General features: G+C 44.8%; 1 protein-coding gene across 1 annotated transcript in view; it reads right to left on the reverse strand.

Moving 5' to 3' along the window:
• Positions 1-14282, reverse strand: part of fchsd2 (FCH and double SH3 domains 2) — a 148479-nt gene extending 134197 nt beyond the window's left edge. The window contains 2 exon segments of the mRNA NM_001102687.1: positions 12844-12992; positions 14187-14282. The gene's annotated coding sequence lies outside the window, so the exon portion shown is untranslated.
• Positions 14283-15457: the final 1175 nt, after the last annotated feature.

Here is a 15457-nt window from a genome sequence, read left to right on the forward strand (position 1 = left end):
GCATGTCTGGGGTTAATATGCTCATTCACTATTCTGCAATGATCTTACTGGAATTGCTGGAGTTAATATGTTTATTACCCATTTATGCACTTATATTACTGGGATATTACCCTCACTAAGTTGTTGATTCATAAAGATTTGATGATGATTTTTTTTTAGGGTGCTCCCCCCATTGCCTGTTTTTACTGGTATGTCTGGGGTCAGTATGTTTATTATCCATTCTGCAGTGATCATGCTGGCACGTCTGGGGTTAATATGTTCATTATCCATTCTGCAGTGATCATGGTGGTACGTCTGGGGTATATATGTTCATTATCCATTCTGCAGTGATCACGCTGGCACGTCTGGGGTTAATTTGTTCATTATCCATTCTGCAGTATTTTTACTGGCATGTCTGGGGTTAATATGCTCATTCACTATTCTGCAATGATCTTACTGGAATTGCTGGAGTTAATATGTTTATTACCCATTTATGCACTTATATTACTGGGATATTACCCTCACTAAGTTGTTGATTCATAAAGATTTGATGATGATTTTTTTTTAGGGTGCTCCCCCCATTGCCTGTTTTTACTGGTATGTCTGGGGTCAGTATGTTTATTATCCATTCTGCAGTGATCATGCTGGCACGTCTGGGGTTAATATGTTCATTATCCATTCTGCAGTGATCATGGTGGTACGTCTGGGGTATATATGTTCATTATCAATTCTGCAGTGATCATGCTGGCACGTCTGGGGTTAATATGTTCATTATCCATTCTGCAGAGTTTTTACTGGCATGTCTGGGGTTAATATGCTCATTCACTATTCTGCAATGATCTTACTGGAATTGCTGGAGTTAATATGTTTATTACCCATTTATGCACTTATATTACTGGGATATTACCCTCACTAAGTTGTTGATTCATAAAGATTTGATGATGATTTTTTTTTTAGGGTGCTCCCCCCATTGTCTGTATTTACTGGTATGTCTGGGGTCAGTATGTTTATTATCCATTCTGCAGTGATCATGCTGGCACGTCTGGGGTTAATATGTTCATTATCCATTTTGCAGTGATCATGGTGGCACATCTGGGGTTAATATGTTCATTATCCATTCTGCAGTGATCATGCTGGCATGTCTGGGGTTAATATGTTTATTATGCATTCTGCAGTGATCATGCTGGCACGTCTGGGGTTAATTTGTTCATTATCCATTCTGCAGCGTTTTTACTGGCATGTCTGGAGTTAATATGCTCATTCACTATTCTGCAATGATCTTATTGGAATTGCTGGAGTTAATATGTTTATTACCCATTTATGCACTTATATTACTGGGATATTACCCTCACTAAGTTGTTGGTTCATAAAGATTTGATGATGGGTTTTTTTAGGGTGCTCCCCCATTGTCTGTTTTTACTGGTATGTCTGGGATCAGTATGTTTATTATCCATTCTGCAGTGATCATGCTGGCACGTCTGGGGTTAATATGTTCATTATCCATTCTGCAGCGTTTTTACTGGCATGTCTGGGGTTAATATGCTCATTCTCTATTCTGCAATGATATTATTGGAATTGCTGGAGTTTATATGTTTATTGCCCATTTTTGCCCTTTTATTAATGGGATGTGCTGCTCATAGTTCATTTTCTGCAGTGGGGTTAATGTGTTTATTGTTTATTTTCTTCATTACGTAACTACAGTTAAAAGGGTTGGCAAAAGTGCAGGGGATTTTTGGCGCCCCAAGCTTCATTATCCCCCTTATTTTCCCATGTTAGGGGGTGGGTAGGGGGCAAAAAGGGAGACACTTATGTAGGGAAGTGCTAATTTACACTTTCCCCAAACACACAACCCTGTGACTTTAAATCTGGAGCAACCAAAAACATGGCTGCTGACTGTACTGCAAAGGGACAGTTCCCAGTCACAGCCTGGCCCAATCAGCAGGGGGGGATTGGCTTCTGACCTTGGGACCCTGCTCAAAGAGCTTTGGAGCCAAAAAGATATGAAAGTGAGGCAGATCTGATTCAGGAAGAGAGGAGAAGGAAAGCATGGACTCTGCACAGTAATACTGGGAGCTGCCTGAGGTTTCTCCATCTTCCTGTGAGTGTTCCTCTGATCTGTACAAGTAGGGAGCTAGGGTTCCACCTGTAGAACATTCTATTCTATATAGGGAACCCCATAATCAGAGCATAGGGAGTTAGTTAACCCATTCAGCCATTTAGTGAATGGGATTAGTGCTATTGTTAGGGGAGTAATCCCTGTAGGAGAGTTAGGGCTTCAGCCCTGTAGTGAGTTACCAGCGTGTACACTGGATCTGGATGTGGGATTACCCATCAGCCTCTCTGACACCTGCAGTGAATCTCCATCAGGATCCCAAGAAGCCTTTCTCTCCCCCTGCATCTCAAGCTCAGTGAGGGTTAAAGCTGCCAGACTGCTTCCCTGCATCTGCCCCACAGGGTCTATTCCCCTTTCACTGCCACCGGGAGTTGGTGAGGTTTTACAGTTACACACCCCGGGGTGCTACAATCTGCTGTTGCAACACATAACTCTGTTACCCCTACCTTCATACAAGGAGTTAACCTGTGCACACTCAAGGTTCTTAAAGTGACAAGGGACATATTCTTACACAAAGGGGAATAGTGTCAATTATTATATGTGTTATGTGAAACTGTTATTCACTGTTTTCATTTCATTGCATCTTGCATATATATTACAATTTATTTCATATCTATCAATTGTGTGGTTTATTTCCATTGCATTTGGTATATTAATCACTGCTGTCGCAGTTCCCAGGGAGTTGTTGCCCACTAATACACGGTTTAGCCCTGGGTGGGGGCACTTAAACTTTCCAAACCCCCCAAATCTCCCACTTAGCGGAGGCTTGGGATTTCTCCTGTTTGCGCCCCAGTGTGGCCCTGGATATCAGTGCCAAGAAAGGGTTACACTTATGTAAAGGCAGCACTGTATTCATGGAAGCGGCAGAGAGACCTGCAGCAATTCATCTACCCTGAAAGGCAGGGGCAAAATACAAAAACATTATATAGTATTCCTTACGTGGGGGCCTGGGGGTGAGGGAGGACTGCAGGGTCTGCTCTATGGTTCCACTCTTCTCTCCCTACGCTCTTTGTGGGGGGTCATTGCAGCTAGTTGTGCTTCCAAAAATGTGCTTATTATTTATGGGAAGCAATATGGCAACTCCCGCTAATCAGCATCTATACCAGCTTGCAGTATAGGAATGTTCAGGGCTCACAGCTAGAACCTTATACCTAGAACCTTCCTCAATGACAACCCCCTTGGTGCCTGATTATTAATAGATGCACTTCAGGGCTCTGTATTATCTGCCTATGGAAACAGCAAGCTGGTGCCTTTATTCCATAGACCCTTCTCCCTGTTAGTTATTTGTAATTATAATGTGGGTCCCAACAGACCCTTCCTCCTCTGCCCACGGCTCTACAGTATCATTAATATTAGATTAGAAATGGGTTATAAATGGATCAAACAGAGAAACGTCTCCGGAATGAGATTATCGGGCACAGGGGCCCATGAATCCCACAGATTGGCACAGTAATAAGGCAAATATTAAGGGCAGAGCTTAATGGCTTCGTTATATTCCGGCCTGCATTAGCCATTCTGCAATAATCTTACTGTAATAAGTTATTATGTTCATTATCCATTCTGCAGTGTTTTTATTGGTATGCCTGGGGTTAATATGCACCCTATCTTCTGTATAAACAAAACTATACTTACTTATACTAAGGAGAGCAATATGGTAGCTTCCTCCCATATAAAGTAGTTGAACAACAGCTCCATAGTGGGTTAGACATCCAATGTTAATGGGTACTGCCAGCCTTTCTAACCTGCCTGGGGCCCAGTGTCGGACTGGGGTACCTAGGGCCCACCAGAGAATCAGACTCTAGGGGACTACCATCAATCTGAAGCCGTAACTGCTACCACCCGCCATACCCTTTAGCCCTAGAAATGCCAGTAAGATCACTGTAGAAAAGGACAACGATCATATTAACACCAAACATATCAGAAATATCACTGCAAAAATAGATTATCAGCACATTAGCCCAAGTCACAGAGGTAAGATTGCCACAGAAAAATATGCAAGAAATACATTCAAATACAATAAACTCCAGTACATGGGTTAAATGCATAACAGGTATAACCCCTGAATGTACTTGTGCCCCTGACATCTCCCCTGTATTGTTAGGTCTGACACAGGGATTTTACCCCTCTTCTGCATTTAACCCATATGCTGGATACTGTATTCTACAAATGGTGGAGACCAGGTTTGTGTTGTTTTTTCATTTATGAGCAATAAGCACATTGTGACACTTGAACCTACAGGGGGATCTGGTTCAGTGTCTTAGGGCCGCTTCCCACAGTCTTTTAGGGTAAACATAGCAGTCACAGAGGTTGCTCTCTTAAAGGCAAGTGCCAGCAGTTTATTTTGTTACAAAACTTCAGTAACAAACACAAAATAAGAAACAGGAAAATAAACCCTTGCACCAGAGCGCTGGCTAAATACAATTGGCAGCCTAACTACAGTTGGGTGGCTTTTCCAACTCCAACTTAATAGAAGCAAACAAAATCAGAAATCATAAGTACCTTTCCCATGCAGCGCAGCTCCTGCTACCTGTGTAGTGGGGAAGAGACTCTCCCTCCCCCCACTGGAGTCTTTTTAAAAGGCTCTCAGCTGCAGCAATCACCTTGCTGCTAAGGTCTGTATTAAAGGGCTGGGTTTGTGATTAATTATTCCATGTTCCAGGGTACCAACTATGCAAAACCCTGGGAGAAACATATCGTCCATCTACAACTAACCCAGCCATTTTATTACACATCCCCCCACCCAGCTCTGCCCTAGAGGGGTGAGCGACCATGGACATTAAGGAATATAACCTTGAGAGCCCATCAGCATTGCCTTGTTTAATTCCAGCCCTGTGTTCTACAGTGAAACTGAAGGGTTGCAAACTCAGGAACCACCTAGTAACCCTTGCATTTTTCTCTTTGTTTTGGCTCATCCAAGTAAGCGGGGCATGGTCTGTAATGAGCCTGAACTGTCTACCCAAGAGATAATATCTTAGGGATTCTAGAGCCCATTTTATGGCTAAACATTCTTTTTCTACAATTGAATAATTCCTCTCCTGGGAATTAAGTTTCCTACTCAAGTAGTAAACTGGGTGCTCCTCACCATTAATCTCCTGTGACAGAACAGCTCCTAAGCCGACATCTGAGGCATCTGTTTGCACAATAAATCCCTTCCTAAAATCAGGTGCCACCAAAACTGGATGGGCACAGAGGGCTTCTTTTAATTTGACAAAAGCTTCTTCAGCTTCTGTTGACCACCGTACCACTACAGGGGCTTTTGCTTTAGTAAGGTCAGTTAAAGGGCTGGCAATAGTAGCAAAGTCAGGTATGAACCTTCTGTAGTAGCTAGTTAAGCCCAGAAATGTCCTGACTTGTTTCTTGGTGGAAGGCCTTGGCCAATTTTGAATAGATTCCACCTTTGTGACTTGTGGTTTAACTAGTCCCCTTCCTATTGAGAACCCCAAGTATTTGGCCTCTTCAAGCCCAATAGTACACTTTGCGGGATTGGCAGTTAAACCAGCATTTCTAATTGAGTCCACCACAGCCTGAACTTTTGCTAGGTGTGATTCCCAATCTGTGCTATGAATGACTATATCGTCAAGGTAGGCAGCAGCATAACGACCATGGGGCTTTAGAATTCGGTCCATCATTCTTTGAAAAGTTGCTGGGGCCCCATGTAGCCCAAAAGGTAGGACCTTATATTGGAACAGCCCATCTGGGGTGGAAAATGCAGTTTTTTCCCTTGCTTGTTTTGTAAGAGGCACCTGCCAATAACCTTTTGTCAGGTCAATAGTTGTGAGGTATCTTGCTTTGCCTAACCGCTCTATCAGTTCGTCAACCCTGGGCATGGGATAAGCATCAAATTTAGATATAGCATTTACCTTGCGGTAATCATTGCAGAACCTTATTTCCCCATTGGGTTTTGGGACAAGGACAATGGGACTACTCCATTCACTTTGGGATTCTTCAATCACATCAAGCTCCAGCATTTTCTTTATCTCTCTACTAACAACCTCTCTACGAGCTTCTGGTATTCTGTATGGTTTAAGATGTACCCTGTTACCCGATTCTGTAATAACGTCATGTTCAATTATTTTAGTTCGCCCTGGCATAGCGGAGAAAACATCCTTGTTACGGTTAACAAATTCTCTGACCTCACGCTTTTGGGGAGTTGACAGGGTGTCTGCTATATTAACCTCTGGTACTTCTTTCATATCAATCGGAGAGTCTGGAGACTGTGTTGCCATTAAGACTTCCCTGTCTTTCCATGGCTTTAGCAGGTTAACATGATATATCTGTTCAGGCTTCCTTCTACCTGGTTGCCGTATTTTATAGTTAACCACGCCAACTCTTTCAATTACCTCATAAGGGCCCTGCCAGGTTGCTAGAAATTTATTCTCTACAGTAGGGACTAAAACAAGTACTCTGTCCCCTTGCTGAAATACACGCAGCCTAGCATTTCTATTGTATGAGTTTCTTTGAGCTTCCTGTGCTTTTAGCATGTGCTCACGTACAATAGGTATAATGGCCTCAATCCTATCTTGCATCTGAGCCACATGTTCTATCACACTACGGTGAGGGGTAGTTTCATGCTCCCAGGTTTCTTTAACTGTGTCCAGCAACCCTCTGGGGTGCCGACCATACAACAATTCAAACGGGGAAAAACCTGTTGAGGATTGGGGAACTTCCCTGATTGCAAACATTAGGTAAGGCAGCAAGAAGTCCCAATTTTTCCCATCCTTATCAATCACTCTACGGAGCATGGTTTTTAAGGTTTTATTAAACCTTTCGACAAGACCATCTGACTGCGGGTGGTATACAGATGTCCTGAGATGCTTTATTTGCAACAATTTGCACAACTCTTTTGTAACCCTGGACATAAATGGTGTCCCTTGGTCTGTCAGAATTTCCCTGGGGATACCCACCCTACTAAACATGAACATTAGTTCTTTCGCTATACTCTTTGCTGTAGTATTGCGTAGGGGAATAGCCTCAGGGTAACGTGTGGCATAGTCCACAACAACTAGAATGTATTGGTGACCCCTAGCAGACTTTATAAGTGGACCGACCAGGTCCATTGCTATCCTATCAAACGGTACATCAATTATTGGCAAAGGCACAAGTGGGCTCCTATATGCTTTCTGGGGAGCAGTACGCTGGCAGTCAGGGCATGAGGAACAATAGTTGCTAATGGCAGCAAACACCCCGGGCCAGTAAAATCGCCTTAAAACGCGTTCTTTTGTTTTCTCCACCCCTAAATGCCCTCCTAATACGTGACTGTGTGCAAGCCTTAGCACAGTATTACGGAAGGCCTGGGGAACCAACAACTGTTTATGTATGTCATCACCTCTCTTTTCTACACGATATAGAAGGTCATTAGACACTTCAAAATAAGGATAAGAAAGGGAGCCATCTGGGTTATTTCTAACACCATTTGTCACCTGAACATTACGCCTAGGTTCCAGCAAAGTGGGATCTTCCCACTGTGCACTCTTATAATTAACGGGGCTGACTTCTAAGTCAGCTAATTCCCTCTCAGGCTCATCAGAGGTGCGGGGCTCTGTATCACTGCTTGTATTGTCCCCTACCAAAACCTGAAGCGGGGTTGGGGCCTTGCAGCCTACCTCACTACGTAATACCTCATCAGACTGCACATCAGCAAAGGGAAATGCATATTCAAGGTCATTTGTACCCCTTAAGGACTCTTGTGACTTATAGGTGACAAAAGCCCATAAATTCAGAAAATAAGGAAAATCTCTCCCCAAAACCACTTCGTATGCCAGCTGGGGAACCACTCCGACTTGGTAATCCATAGACCCAGATGGGGTAGACAGGGTGACCTGGGCGGTAGGATAATCCTGTCTATCTCCATGTACACAGACAACTCCCACTTGTTTTGCATGATTAATTTTACTTTGAGGCACAAGGGACCTGGTTACTAGGGTTACCATACTCCCTGAGTCAAGTAATGCTTGTACCTCTTTCCCATTTACTTTTATGGTACACCATTGTGGTTTCCCCGCATAACAACTTACAACATCTGAACCTGCCTTTCTTGTAAGCAACGAGTGGGGTTTACCTCTGTAACTCATATCACATTGCATAGGTTCAACATTTAAAGGGCAGTCTTTAGACATATGTCCATATTCAAAACATTTGAAACATTTTACTGTATTATCAAACTGCCGTCTAGTGCCAAGCTGTTCCCCATCGTCCTTTAACTTTGAACCAGTCTTACCAGACCTAGTGTGACTTAGGATCTTGGTACCAGAGAACCGCTCTGCTCTCGGTGGGTTACTAAGTTCTCCAGCAGCAATGTATCTTTCGACCAAGGCGACCAACTGGTCAACATTCTGGGGGTCACTTTGACTTACCCACCGTCGTAGTGAAGCTGGTAAAGCCCTCAGGAAGCGATCCATTACAAGCAACTCTACAATATGGATGGCAGAGTTGATGTCAGGCTGTAACCACTTCCTAGCCAAATGTATCAGGTCAAACATCTGCGATCGGGCAGCCTTGTCTGGAACAAAAGACCAAGAGTGGAATCTTTGGGCCCGGACTGCAGCTGTCACTCCCAGACGTGCAAGAATTTCTGCCTTCAATTTATTGTAGTTGCTGGCCTCTGCAGGTTCCAGATCATAATATGCCTTCTGGGGTTCTCCACTTAGGAAAGGCGCTAGTAAACTTGCCCATTCTCCGGCTGGCCATCCTTCCCTCTCAGCGGTGCGTTCAAAGGCTAGTAGGTATGCCTCAACATCATCAGTGGCTGCCATCTTTTGCAGGTAATGACTTGCCCGCATCCTCCACCACGTGTGACACTTGAACCTACAGGGGGATCTGGTTCAGTGTCTTAGGGCCGCTTCCCACAGTCTTTTAGGGTAAACATAGCAGTCACAGAGGTTGCTCTCTTAAAGGCAAGTGCCAGCAGTTTATTTTGTTACAAAACTTCAGTAACAAACACAAAATAAGAAACAGGAAGATAAACCCTTGCACCAGAGCGCTGGCTAAATACAATTGGCAGCCTAACTACAGTTGGGTGGCTTTTCCAACTCCAACTTAATAGAAGCAAACAAAATCAGAAATCATAAGTACCTTTCCCATGCAGCGCAGCTCCTGCTACCTGTGTAGTGGGGAAGAGACTCTCCCTCCCCCCACTGGAGTCTTTTTAAAAGGCTCTCAGCTGCAGCAATCACCTTGCTGCTAAGGTCTGTATTAAAGGGCTGGGTTTGTGATTAATTATTCCATGTTCCAGGGTACCAACTATGCAAAACCCTGGGAGAAACATATCGTCCATCTACAACTAACCCAGCCATTTTATTACAACATAAACTCCAGACATACCATTAAGATCACTGCATGAAATGGAAGCATTTAAATGAATTGAAAGCATTAACTCACCCAAACATGACAAGCAGAATGCCACTATCTTTTATACTTTCTAGTAAATATGGGATCCCTTATCCGGAAACCCAATATCCAGAAAGTTCTGAATTACGGAAAGACAATCTCCCATAGACTCCATTTTAAGCAAATAATTCTAATTTTTAAAAATGATTCCCTTTTCTCTGTAATAATAAAACAGTACCTGTACTTGATCCCAACTAAGATATAATTACCCCTTATTGGGGGCAGAACAGCCCTATTGGGTTTATTTAATGGTTAAATGATTCCCTTTTCTCTGTAATAATAAAACAGTACCTGTACTTGATCCCAACTAAGATATAATTACCCCTTATTGGGGGCAGAACAGTCCTATTGGGTTTATTTAATGGTTAAATGATTCCCTTTTCTCTGTAATAATAAAACAGTACCTGTACTTGATCCCAACTAAGATATAATTACCCCTTATTGGGGGCAGAACAGCCCTATTGGGTTTATTTAATGGTTAAATGATTCCCTTTTCTCTGTAATAATAAAACAGTACCTGTACTTGATCCCAACTAAGATATAATTACCCCTTATTGGGGGCAGAACAGCCCTATTGGGTTTATTTAATGGTTAAATGATTCCCTTTTCTCTGTAATAATAAAACAGTACCTGTACTTGATCCCAACTAAGATATAATTACCCCTTATTGGGGGCAGAACAGCCCTATTGGGTTTATTTCATGGTTAAATGATTCCCTTTTCTCTGTAATAATAAAACAGTACCTGTACTTGATCCCAACTAAGATATAATTACCCCTTATTGGGGGCAGAACAGCCCTATTGGGTTTATTTAATGGTTAAATGATTCCCTTTTCTCTGTAATAATAAAACAGTACCTGTACTTGATCCCAACTAAGATATAATTACCCCTTATTGGGGCAGAACAGCCCTATTGGGTTTATTTAATGGTTAAATGATTCCCTTTTCTCTGTAATAATAAAACAGTACCTGTACTTGATCCCAACTAAGATATAATTACCCCTTATTGGGGCAGAACAGCCCTATTGGGTTTATTTCATGGTTAAATGTGTTTTAGCAGACTTAAGTTATGGAGATCCAAATTATGGAAAAATCCCTTATCAGGAAAACCCCAGGTCCCGAGCATTCTGGATAATAGGTCCCATACCTGTACCCCCGTGCTGCATGCCTCAAACACCAGCAAACAATTAAATACCTTTGTTTTTTATTATCTCCTTATTCAGTCTGCAGGCAAGTGGTTGGCAGAGCCCTGGGGAATGGGCATGTTTTGGTGCCCAACACAGAGGTAGTTGGCCAGGCAGAAGGGAGGGGGGCTCTTAGTAGGACAAATGAGTAGTGTGTGGGGCCCAGCAAGACCATGGACAACCAGTATATTTCCCAGTGTGTTGTTCCAGTTCAACCCTGCTGGGGCCCAGCCTTCTCTATCACAGCCCCTACTATTAGTGATACACAGAGACACAGAGGGTGCAGCTGCTCAGTAAGTGGGGAATCTTCATTTTGCCCCTCCCATAAGCATTGGAATGGCCACTCTGGCTACGAATAAATCATTTTCACTGAATTCCAGCACATTAGTGCCCAGAAATAGAAACAGCTGAGCAAAGGCTTTCTCTTTCCCCAGTATTTATTACTGATATTCCACAGTCCCTTCCCAGAGGCTATTATCCCACTGCTACTATAGGCACCATCTCTCCCTACTATACCTGCTATCCCACAGCCCCAGTCCCTTCCCAGAGGCTATTATCCTCCCACTGCTACTATAGGCACCATCTCTCCCTACTATACCTGCTATCCCACAGCCCCAGTCCCTTCCCAGAGGCTATTATCCCCCCACTGCTACTATAGGCACCATCTCTCCCTACTATACCTGCTATCCCACAGCCCCAGTCCCTTCCCAGAGGCTATTATCCCCCCACTGCTACTATAGGCACCATCTCTCCCTACTATACCTGCTATCCTACAGCCCCAGTCCCTTCCCAGAGGCTATTATCCCCCCACTGCTACTATAGGCACCATCTCTCCCTACTATACCTGCTATCCCACAGCCCCAGTCCCTTCCCAGAGGCTATTATCCCCCACTGCTACTATAGGCACCATCTCTCCCTACTATACCTGCTATCCCACAGCCCCAGTCCCTTCCCAGAGGCTATTATCCCCCACTGCTACTATAGGCACCATCTCTCCCTACTATACCTGCTATCCCACAGCCCCAGTCCCTTCCCAGAGGCTATTATCCCCCCCACTGCTACTATAGGCACCATCTCTCCCTACTATACCTGCTATCCCACAGCCCCAGTCCTTTCCCAGAGGCTATTATCCCCCCCACTGCTACTATAGGCACCATCTCTCCCTACTATACCTGCTATCCCACAGCCCCAGTCCCTTCCCAGAGGCTATTATCCCCCACTGTTACTATAGGCACCATCTCTCCCTACTATACCTGCTATCCCACAGCCCCAGTCCCTTCCCAGAGGCTATTATCCCCCCACTGCTACTATAGGCACCATCTCTCCCTACTATACCTGCTATCCCACAGCCCCAGTCCCTTCCCAGAGGCTATTATCCCCCCACTGCTACTATAGGCACCATCTCTCCCTACTATACCCGCTATCCCACAGCCCCAGTCCCTTCCCAGAGGCTATTATCCCCCCACTGCTACTATAGGCACCATCTCTCCCTACTATACCTGCTATCCCACAGCCCCAGTCCCTTCCCAGAGGCTATTATCCCCCCACTGCTACTATAGGCACCATCTCTCCCTACTATACCTGCTATCCCACAGCCCCAGTCCCTTCCCAGAGGCTATTATCCCCCCACTGCTACTATAGGCACCATCTCTCCCTACTATACCTGCTATCCCACAGCCCCAGTCCCTTCCCCGAAGCTATTATCCCCCCACTGCTACTATAGGCACCATCTCTCCCTACTATACCTGCTATCCCACAGCCCCAGTCCCTTCCCAGAGGCTATTATCCCCCCACTGCTACTATAGGCACCATCTCTCCCTACTATACCTGCTATCCCACAGCCCCAGTCCCTTCCCAGAGGCTATTATCCCCCCACTGCTACTATAGGCACCATCTCTCCCTACTATACCTGCTATCCCACAGCCCCAGTCCCTTCCCAGAGGCTATTATCCCCCCACTGCTACTATAGGCACCATCTCTCCCTACTATACCTGCTATCCCACAGCCCCAGTCCCTTCCCAGAGGCTATTATCCCCCACTGCTACTATAGGCACCATCTCTCCCTACTGCTGATTGGCACAGAGGGCATTTAGATCACTAACCCTATATGTTCCCTATATGTGCTGCATTACAGGGCCACATGTAGTTCCCCTTACAGACATATCTGGATACAGACCCTTACCAATGGAGCCAGGCCTGGGTGCAGCGGAACCCTCAGACTGATGCATCTCTCCCACCTGACGGCAGGGCCAGGGGACACTAATTGAAGCTGCTCAGCCGAGCGATTCTATCTCTGAAGGCAGAGAGCTGGAGTTTAGCCGCAGTAGGAGCCTAAGGAGCAGAAGAGCAGGAAATTGCTGAGAAACTGTCAGTGTTACACCGGTTTAGGCCCCACACGCTAATAAAGGAGCCTTATTAATGTATTTACAGGGAGAAGTGGGGAGATAGGGTGGGGAGAGGTAGGTGAGTATTAACACAGAGAGGAAAGTAAGGCAAAGTAAAGCTGCCCCACACCAGCCAATCAGGAAGGGATAATCTATAGGTAGAAGATGGGATGTAGATCTCACTGAGCAAACCCTGTTCGAGGCTATTGTGTTTCACTCCTCTGTGTTGTGTCGGCAGAAAAAAACGACACTGTATGTAATTTCATGCACCCGTATAGCTGCCCTACATAGAGCGGAATTCATGGGCTTATAGTGACCAGGGCGGCTTTTTACCCGCCCTGATACAGGAGATGGGAACGTTCTCCCCTTGCCCTTATGGCAGAAACACCCCCCTGAATTCGCATCAAGTGGTACTTCCCTTTAAAAAGGGAAACTACCCCCCCAGAATGAATACGTAACCAACAGACAGTTTATATTATATTAATGGCCTATTAAAGAATCTCCCCAAACTGGAATATATATATCAGTAAATATTGCCCTTTTATATCCTTTCCCTTGAGCCGCCATTTAGTGATGGGCTGTGTGCTCCCTCAGAGATCAGCTGACAGGAAGTGATGCAGCTCTAACTGTAACAGGAAGTAGTGTGGGAGCAAAAGGCAGAACTCTGCCCATTCATTGGCTGATGGGGCCTAGCATGTATGTGTGCCTTGGCTTGTTTGTGTGCACTGTGACTCCTATGATCCCAGGGGGCGGGGATTAGTACTTAAAATGGCAGTTTCCTATTTAGGATTACCCAATGGCACATATTTAGATGAAGCAGGGTTTTACACATGAGCTGTTTATGCAATAATTGTTTATAGTTTGGGGGTATAGTTATATTTTAACTTAGTAGTAGTTACTCTGCCCTAACTGGGATTAGGGGTCTCTGCTTCCCTGGGGCGGCTCAATGGCAGGGAGGCCTGAATAACTGCCCCAGGCGTGTAGCAACCCTTCCCTTCCCCTGTTGTCTCTCCCCCATCCCTGCCTCGCTGCTCGTAGTGATCTGCCCCAGATATCCATGGCAGAGAAAGCCCTTGGGAGAGAAGAAAACTGACAGTCACAGAGGAATCAGGCAGTCACACAGAATACAAGAGCACAATACCTGCTCCTGGTGGGTCTCGGAGTCATGATCTGGGTCAGAAGCAGTCAGTGCCCTGCTGGTCTCCTGCGTGGCTGCAGCATTGCTCTGTGCCTCTCCATTCTCCTGTTCTAGAGTATAGAGCTGACTGCTAAAACACATAATTATCTACTTTATTGCAACTCTCATCATTCATTTTCCATCTAACTGGCATGTCTGGGGTTAATGCAGTGTTTAGTCCCATTTTTCTACGGTGCTTATTCTACAGTGAACTTACAGGCATGTCTGGGGTTAATGCAATGCTCTGGACCCATTTTCTGCAGTGATCCTACTAGCATGTCTGGGGTTAATGTTAGTGCAATGCTCTGAACCCATTAACTGCAGAGATCTTGCAAGCATGTCTGGGGTTAATGTTAATGCAATCAGGAGCAGGCCAAACCGGACGGGCGCCCTAGGCAACCCAGTCGGCCACCGTGCCTTCTGCTGCCACCCCATGGGGGAGATGGAGCTCACCGTGTGCACCACGGCGTAGGAGTAGGTAGAAGAGTTACCTGCCTAGCACCCCCCAACCATTGCACAGGTGCCTCTTCTGCCTCCCACTAGTTCCGGCCCTGAATGCAATGCTCACAACCCATTTTCTGCAGTGATCTTACTAGCATATCGGAGGTTAATGTTAACGGAATGCTCACAACCCATTTTCTGCAGTGATCTTACTAGCATATCTGAGGTTAATGTTAACGGAATGCTCACAACCCATTTTCTGCAGTGATCTTACTAGCATATCTGAGGTTAATGTTAATGGAATGCTCAGAACCATTTTCTGCAGTGATCTTACTAGCATATCTGAGGTTAATGTTAATGGAATGCACAGAACCCATTTTCTGCAGTGATCTTACCAGCATATCTGAGGTTAATATTAATGAAATGCTCAGAACCCATTTTCTGCAGTGATCTTACTAGCATATCTGAGGTTAATATTAATGAAATGCTCAGAACCCATTTTCTGCAGTGATCTTACTAGCATATCTGAGGTTAATGTTAATGGAATGCTCAGAACCCATTTTTGCAGTGATCTTACTAGCATATCTGAGGTTAATGTTAATGGAATGCTCAGAACCCATTTTTGCAGTGATCTTACTAGCATATCTGAGGTTAATGTTAATGGAATGCTCGGAACCCACAATGGCAGAGTTGCTTAGGGTGCATTTGTGGGATGCCTGGCACCCCCAAGTTATGCTCCTGATGAAACATAGTATCCGGAAAAAGACAAGTTAATTAACTTAACCCCTTCTCTC

The sequence above is a fragment of the Xenopus tropicalis genome, chromosome 2, assembly GCF_000004195.4.
Source record: "Xenopus tropicalis strain Nigerian chromosome 2, UCB_Xtro_10.0, whole genome shotgun sequence".
NCBI classification, from domain to species: Eukaryota; Metazoa; Chordata; class Amphibia; order Anura; family Pipidae; genus Xenopus; species Xenopus tropicalis.